The following is a 9,519-nucleotide window of genomic DNA, read 5'->3' as shown; positions in this document are numbered from 1 at the left end:
AGCCTAGAGGCTTATATTTGAGAGAGAACAAAACTTGTATAAGCCATTTTTAAACTTCAGTTTCCTCTTATCTGTATATTTGGCTAGCCGGCTTAAACTCCGCGAGCCGTGACTAGTTTCCTATGATATTACACTATTATACTATTATTTTTGTTTATATCACATTTGTTCCTTGTGCTTTAAGTTAGACGCTTCGTTAGTACTTTTGCACTTTTCAAATCCTGTATTTGAGTTATATTCTTCATCGGACTTCTAGATATTATTAATTCCTTCTATATAATGTATCTACAAGCTCAGAACTGTCGTAACCTTTGGATAACCTTTGCTTTACGACGCGAGGTAAGGGTTAGGCTAATTAGGGTGTTACATACTCTCGGCCCGTCCGTCGTCTTCATCTTCTCACCGGCGTCTGGTCAGCGTCGTCCGTCAATCAACGGTCTATCGGCGTCGTCTTCGAAAGTCAGTGGCTTAGTCGCTTGTTCTTGACTTTGTTCTTAGTTTTTTTTTTGTTTTTTACTTTTTATGCTCTGTGGTTCAGGGCTTGTGGTTGTGTTTTTAATTTTTGGTGGACGATTACTTGCTTATTGGTTAGCTTTGGTTATGCTATGATGTTGTTTTGTGTGTCACTTGATGCGTGAGCATCTTTTCTATCTTTTCCTAGTGAATTTGCATCTAATTTGTTGAGTTTAATTAAGAATTAATTATATTTTAGCCACTATGGATGCTATTTTGAGTTTTGTGCAATTTTATTTATTTTAGGTAGCATTCGGATGGATTTGATGAAGTTTCTGCAGAGAAAGAGAAGAAACCAAGGAGATGACCAGCGAATACCGACGCGGACGCATGGCTCACGCGACCGCGCGGAATGGAGGAGATCGCAATGATGCAATCGCGTGCCTAACACGAACGCGTGGACTGGAATCTGCACAAATTACGCGTCACATGCGCCACGTGCAGAAAATGCAGAAAAACGCTGGGGGCGATTTCTGAGCTATTTTAACTCAATTTTCAGCCCAGAAAACACAAATTAGAAGCTGCAGAATGGATAGAACAAGTGGTCCCCACCCATCAACTGAAGATCTGTTAATTAATTCAAATTTAAATTCAAATCTTAAATTAGGAAAAGATATTATTTTAATTTTTAGTTTTAGATATTAGATTTTAAATTTATTAGGATTAGTTATAAAAGGAAGAAGCTTTCCTTCCTTTAGAGAGGTCCTGGAGAGGATCCCATCCTATTCCAAATTTACATTCCATATTCCATAACATTCTACCATGAGCAACTAATCATCCACTGTTAAGGTTAGGAGCTTTGTCTATTGTATGGATTGATACTATTATTTTTCTATTTTAATTCATGTTTTGATTTATATTTAAGAATTGTTTTCGTTCTTTATTTTATGAATTTGGGTGGAACGGAAGTATGACCCTCTTTCTAAATGCGTTCTTGTATAACTCGGAAAAGCTCTTTACTTGAACAACAGCTTGAAAACATATTCTCCTAAATTTCTAATTTATCTGGATTTAATAGGATACGTGACATATAATCCTTTTATGTTTGGGTAATTAGGATTTCTGTGGCATATAACTAGAATTAAACTTCACCCCCTAATTGGAATTAATTGACCAAGGAATTGGCTGTTGATGAATTTTAGAGGAGACTAGAAAGGTCTAAGGAATTAGGGTCTAGTTACATATAGTTGCCATAAATTAGATCTTACATGATTAAAATAAAATAATAAGAAAAGTCAATCCGGAAAAAAAGATAACTCTAAAACCTTAACTGTTTCTTCATATTTTATTCCTCACCTATTCACCTGCCTGTCTTCAAACTCTTCTTTAACTTTTTAATGCTTTTGAACTTCCAAACACTATTTTCTGTTTGTCTAACTAATCCTATCAAACACTATTGTTGCTTAATCCATCAATCCTCGTGGGATCGACCCTTACTCACGTAAGGTATTACTTGGTACAACCCGGTGCACTTGCCGGTAAGTTAGTGGGTTATAAATTCCGCACCAAATTTTTGGCGCCGTTGCCAGAAATTGACTGTGATTAACAACTATTAGTTGTTTGATTGTTTAGATTAGGCGTTTTAATTTTAATTTTATTAAAAAAATTGTTTTATTATTTTTCAAAAAAAAAATTTTTTTTTCGTTAGCATAACCCCTTCCCCCTTTTTATTTTGTTGTTGTTTGTTTTTCTTTTATTTTTCATTTTTTTCTTTTTTTCTTCTTTTTTTTTAGGTCNNNTTAATATATATATATAAAAAAATTTAAATAAATAAATAGCACTAATATTTTTTTTTAATTTCTGAAATTAAGTTTGGTGTTTCCTAGTTAATTTTATTTTAATTTTTTTTATTTTAATTTTTAGAATTCTGTTCTTTCTTCTTTGCTTTCCTGTTTACCACATGGTGCGTTTAATCTTTTTTTGTGTTTTGTGCTAAGAAAAAAAATAATGGAGAGAGATCATATGGGTTACTACTCACACCCGAGTAGTAATTCATATCATTATGAATGGGGGAACTACCCGAATTTTGGTTGGCAAGGTCAAAACCAAAGAAACTTCAATGCTCCATGTTCCAACTATCAAGAACCACCATCTCCATATTCATATCAAGAACCACCATCTTCATATCCATACCAAGAACCACCACCTCTCTATCCATATCAAGAACCATCCTCTTTTTACACTTATCAAGAACCATTACCTCCTCCTTATTCATTTCAAATACCATCAGATCTTGAGCTTCTCATGAAAGAATTCTTACAGGATACAAAGACAAGTGTCAAAAATATAGAGAAGCATGTGCAGTCGATTATCAAGTCACAGGAAGAGGAGCAAGAAAATTCCTTCCCAAGAAATATAATACAAGATCCTATAGAAGAAAGTGAGGAAATCAATCAAAAGAGTTCATACTCCAGTGAACTAGAGAACTTTCCATCCTCACACATGGAGGAAGAGGAAGATGCACAACCTCCCATACCCTTGGTAAGTAATGAAGAAGAGATTGAATTAGAAGACAGCTACCAAGAGGAAGAGGTTGAAATTGAGGAAGCCTGCAAAGAAGTGGAAGAATTCAAAGAAGAACACAAGGGAGTGGAGCTTGCAAGACCTCTTCCAAAGCCATCACCATCCAATACAACATTCAAGTGGGTAAAATTCCTATCCTTAATCCTTACTTTTCCACTTGAATATGGGCTACTGGAGACGGATGATCAACTTAGAGCTCTTTGTGGCATTAAGAGTAAGAGGAAGATGGTTAGTGGTAAGAGTTGTCAAGCAAGGTTCAATATGGTTGCATACTCCAAATTGAAGTGCAAGGATTGGTGTGGAGCTCAATTGAATGGGTCTAGAAGGTTGTTTGGATATCTCTGTGAGAATTCAAATCAATTGCCACCCGGTGAGAACAATGGTGATCCACAAGAAGACGGGTATAAAAGCAAGGTTTGGGACCCTGGAATTCATTCTCACAATCAACACTATTGGAGCCTTATCACTTGCTTCAACTTGCGCAAAGGAGTTATGCGCCTAGTTTGGAATCCTGGTGGCCATTGGATTAACAAACATTGGTGGAGATTCCTGAATCAGTACAAGCACAAGCCACCATGACAAGGAGCTCACCACATGTCCAACTTAAGGACTTTAACTAAAAGTGCTAGGTGGGAGACAACCCACCATGGTATGATCATTCCTTTTCATTCTTAGCTTTATTTTGTTTTATTTTTTTTATTAGTAGTAGTTTTCTTACTTATTTGATTTTTATTAAGTTCTTACTAATTTTCTGATCATGCAGCTATTTTATAACAGGAACCGAACACCTCAAGCTATATTCAAAAAAAAAAAAGAGCACACGACGTGCACGCGTCGCTGACGCGTACGCGTCAGTCAGGTGGGTGCGTGTGAAAAAATAAATTTGACAGAGGGTTGCGAGGGAGTGGCACTGGAATAGTGCCTTTGGCACAAATTGTTTCACGCGACCGCGTCACTCACGCGAATGCGTGACCTGTAGAATCGACGTAAAAGAGTGTTTGGGCAGAGAGTTGTGCTGGCTTGGGGCAAGAAGTGTGCTAAAAGCACAAATTTGGTCACGCGAACGCGTACCCCACGCGTCCGCGTCATTTTTTTCAATATCGGCCATCCACGCGATCGCATCCCCCACGTGTTCGCGTCACTTCAACAGCGCGCTAATCGCGCGATCGTGTGACTCACGTGTCCGCGCCGCTTGCGCCGCACACCTCCACCAGTTCGCCGCCAGTTTTTAATTTTTTTATTCTCTCTCCCAAATCCTAAATCTCTCTTGTTCTTTTATCCTTTTATTCTTATTTCAGTATAATATTTGTTTCTTTTTATTTTCAGTTATTCTTTACTTGAGGACAAGCAAACCTTTAAGTTTGGTGTTGACGCTTCGCTTATAGGTTTTCTGTTTAATTTTATGGCACTAAGGGAGGTGAATCACCTTCACAAAGGAGCACAACCTGAAGAATAAAACGACCGCTCGGATAACTAAGGTGGTTGAGTTCCTTTCATTTTTTTTATTCCTTCCCACTTTTATTATATTATGTTCTGGTTTCTTGCTACTTTGTTTTGTTTATTGCATGATCCTTTATTAGTAGATTCATAGGTTCTAGTTTAATTTTTCTGTTAAGTGCTTTAATTCTGAAAGATGTCTCATGTATTACCCACTAAGCTTGAAATAAAAAAGAAAGAAGAATAGATGTATTGCATGAGAAATTGAGTTAATTTTAAGAGTAGTCTTATTCACTTAGAAGTGGTGGTATTTTCTGTGACTCTGAATGCATGACATGAACAGTGCATATTTTTTATAGTGAAGTTTATGAATGTTAAAATTGATGGTTCTTGAAAGAATGATGAAAAAAGAGAAATGTTATTGATAATCTGAAAAATCATAAAATTGATTCTTGAAACAAGAAAAAACAGTGAAAAACACAAAGCTTGCGAAAACAAAAAAAAATTCAAAAAGAGAAAAAAAAAAGCAAGTAGAAAAAGCCAATAACCCTTTAAACTAAAAGGCAAAGGATAAAAGGATCCAAAGGAATAAAATCCTGGCCTAAGCGGCTAAATCAAGCTGTACCTAACCATGTGCTTGTGGCGTGAAGGTGTCAAGTGAAAAGCTTGAGACTGAGCGGTTAAAGTCCTGATCCAAAGCAAAATGAGTGTGCTTAAGAACTATGGGCACCTCTAATTGGGGACTCTAGCAAAGCTGAGTCACAATCTGAAAAGGTTCACCTAGTTATGTGTTTGTGGCATTTATGTATCTAGTGGTAATACTGAAAAATAAAATGCTTAGGGTCATGGCCAAGACTCATAAAGTAGCTGTGTTCAAGAATCAACATACTGAACTAGGAGAATCAATAACACTATCTGAATTCTGAGTTCCTATGGATGTCAATCATTCTGAACTTCAAAGGATAAAGTGAGATGCCAAAACTATTCAGGATTGCAGTTGTAAACCCTATTATAAGAAGAAGACATGGGCTTAATTGAACTCTCATTCTCATGCAAATTCACATCTTAAGCTTATAATAGTTTTGGTTGCTTGAGGACAAGCAACAGTTTAAGTTTGGTGTGTGATGCGTGAGCATCTTTTCTATCTTTTCCTAGTGAATTTGCATCTAATTTGTTGAGTTTAATTAAGAATTAATTATATTTTAGCCATTATGGATGCTATTTTGAGTTTTGTGCAATTTTATTTATTTTAGGTAGCATTCGGATGGATTTGATGAAGTTTCTGCAGAGAAAGAGAAGAAACCAAGGAGATGACCAGCGAATACCGACGCGGACGCATGACTCTGAATGGAGGAGATCGCAATGACGCGATCGCGTGCCTGACACGAACGCGTGGACTGGAATCTGCACAAATGACGCGAACGCATGGACGACGCGAACGCGTCACATGCGCCACGTGCAGAAAGCGCAGAAAAACGCTGGGGGCGATTTCTGAGCTGTTTTAACTCAATTTTCAGCCCAGAAAACACAGATTAGAAGCTGCATAATGGACAGAACAAGTGGTCCCCACCCATCAACGGAAGATTTGTTAATTAATTCAAATTTAAATTCAAATCTTAAATTAGGAAAAGATATTATTTTAATTTTTAGTTTTAGATATTAGATTTTAAATTTATTAGGATTAGTTATAAAAGGAAGAAGCTTTCCTTCTTTTAGAGAGGTCCTGGAGAGGATCCCATCCTATTCCAAATTTACATTCCATATTCCATAACATTCTACCATGAGCAACTAATCCTCCACTATTAAGGTTAGGAGCTTTGTCTATTGTATGGATTGATACTATTATTTTTCTATTTTAATTCATGTTTTGATTTATATTTAAGAATTGTTTTCGTTCTTTATTTTATGAATTTGGGTGGAACGGAAGTACGACCCTCTTTCTAAATGCGTTCTTGTATAACTTGGAAAAGCTCTTTACTTGAACAACAACTTGAAAACATATTCTCCTAAATTTCTAATTTATCTGGATTTAATAGGATACGTGACATATAATCCTTTTATGTTTGTGTAATTAGGATTTCTGTGGCATATAACTAGAATTAAACTTCACCCCCTAATTGGAATTAATTGACCAAGGAATTAGCTGTTGATGAATTTTAGAGGAAACTAGAAAGGTCTAAGAAATTAAGGTCTAGTCACATATAGTTGCCATAAATTAGATCTTACATGATTAAAATAAAATAATAAGAAAAGTCAATCCGGAAAAAAAGATAACTCTAAAACCTTAACTGTTTCTTCATTTTTTATTCCTCACCTATTCACCTGCCTGTCTTCAAACTCTTCTTTAATTTTTTAATGCTTTTGAACTTTCAAACACTATTTTCTGTTTGTCTAACTAATCCTATCAAACACTATCGTTGCTTAATCCATCAATTCTCGTGGGATCGACCCTTACTCACGTAAGGTATTACTTGGTACGATCCGGTGCACTTGTCGGTAAGTTAGTGGGTTATAAATTTCGCACCATCACTATGTTGTGATTTTATTATTTTAATTTACTAATTATTGATTATTAAATGTGTTGTGATTATTGATTAGCTTTGGTTCTGCTATGCTACTGTTTGGTATGTCAGTATGTCATTGTGTTGCTGATAATAATATCTCAGTCAGTGTTTGTTTTGGTTGATTAGCTTTATGCACTGTTTGGTCATAAATTTCAATTTTAATGATTGTATTACTAGATTACTGCTTAATGATAAATTACATTGCCTGTATTACTGATTTATTGCTCTTTCTTGCTCTTCTATTCCCACAACTACAGTCATTTATCACTTCGACAAAAATTATTTTTTAAATGGAAATTATTCTAGACAAGAAGAATGATTTTTTAAAGAGCAATAATTATAAGAAGCTGTTAAAGTGCTAACTATTGCATATGTGAGATAAGTTTCATTGTGGCATAAATATGGAGGTAATTTGGAGGATATAAATAACTTTAGTGAATTTTTATTTGATTTTTGAAGATAAATAATAAAAATGTATCAAATTTGTAAGACAATTAGATCATGAAAAATTATATTTTTGTGGCAGAGATATGGAGAAATTGGAGTGAATACATATTACTGGACCTTGTATATTGTCAAATGGCTCCTAAGATTTTTGATATACTATTTTGCTTTTTATATTTTCATATGGCTCCAAAGATTATTCGTAAGTTGTCCATTTATGTAAAGTAAGCTTTTATTTATATTTGATAATATTACTATTTTTCTTGAACTGTTTGATTTTCATATTATAACTAAGTTGTGGTACTCTTTTTTTTTTTTTGCGTGTATTTCTCTTCAATTGAGTTGAATTTGTTTTATGATTAAACAAAAAAATACAAGGTCACATGGCTCTACTAACATATATGTTTCTTTCTTGAATTTTTTTTTCTCTACTGAGACAATGGTAACATATGAGAACTCAAAGAGGAGGGAGAAAAAAAAGCTTATGTTGAAAAGAGAAACTTTTAAACCTCCTTTTAGTTCATTATTATTCTAATAGTGCTACACTACTGTACTCTATTTGGTCACTTTGTAGCGCAATTTTTGTGAGAATACAAGACTACGGATTTGTTCATTTGAATGTTGTTCAATTTTCCGATGAACATACTCTTGTTATTAAACTTAGTACCTACATTGTTTTCAAGACTTTCACACTATATGAGTATATATTATAGTAGTAGTAGTAGATGAGATTTGATGGTAATCTTCTTACTATCGCCATATGAAAATATATTATGTATAGGATGTGTTATTATGTAAATTCTTAACTTGTTGAAAAGTAGGTGTGTTTACTATTTAAATTGGAGAATAATTGTATACAATGGTAATGAAAACTTTATATGCTGTTCATTTTGGTGTGTTTAATTCTTGTCTTCAGAATACTTCTATTTGAATCACACTACTGCCATGATCCACTCAAGAAATGAGATATTAAACACAGGTGTGACATATTGTCATTAATTTTTTTGTTATTTGATTTTTGAGTTTATATTTGAAAGAGATTACAACATTGTGGTTTATGTAGTATTTTTAATTTGGATTATATTTTAGTATGTTTATTTATTATTTTATCATAAAATAATTTTTTCGATTAAACCACGGTCAAACTAGTTGAACTAGTGAACTAATAATTCAATAACTAGGGTGGTCCGATCTTTAGAACCTTAGTTAACTATTAGACCAATTCATGTTGCTTTAGGCAAAGTTAGCTTTGTATTCCTAGTAGCTCTTTTTGGGAGCTCATCTAGACACTCATGGTCAGAGTTGATAAGAGAAAACCAGCGACACCCACAAAATCCAATTTCGTAGGGCTACACACGGATCAGATTGGATATAGCCTAAAATTCTATTCAATCCGCACTACACTTATCAGATCGGATATGATATCTGTATTTTTTGATGTAAGATCGGATCGGATATCAGGTATATCCGCAAAATTCAAAAAATCTGTGTTAAGGCCCTGTTTGGTTATTTTTATAAAAAAAAGTCTACAAAATCCATTTTTTTACCTGTTTAAGTTTATTTACTCTTAAAATATTATCAATAAAAGTTTTTTTAAATAAAAAAATACAAGATCTAAGTTTAATTATTTTAAGTTGAAGTTATAATAAAGTTGAAGTTATAACATAAAAATTTAAAAATAAAATATTAAAAAATTCATAAAACAACACACTAAAATTCATAAAACAACACTTAGTGAAATAACACACTAAATCAGAGCATACTAAAATAGCAAGTTCTAATCGACATATCTCGTGGTGAAATAACACACTAAATCAACAATTCAACATATACTAAAATAGCAAGATCAAATTGACATATCTCATCCAATTGACACTATAAATATTACACAATAACACAATGATTCTAGTAGTTTAATCTATAAGCATTTGTGTACAAATGATATTTAATTTATTCTAAAAATTTATTATTTAAAAATTAAAATTAAATTACCTGATGAGTTGAAGATGATGGAGATGATGGAGATGAAGGAGCCGTG

Source organism: Arachis ipaensis, chromosome B03 (assembly GCF_000816755.2).
Source record: "Arachis ipaensis cultivar K30076 chromosome B03, Araip1.1, whole genome shotgun sequence".
Lineage (NCBI taxonomy): Eukaryota > Viridiplantae > Streptophyta > Magnoliopsida > Fabales > Fabaceae > Arachis > Arachis ipaensis.
The sequence above is the reverse complement of the archived record's forward strand: the minus strand, read 5'-3'. Positions refer to the sequence as shown.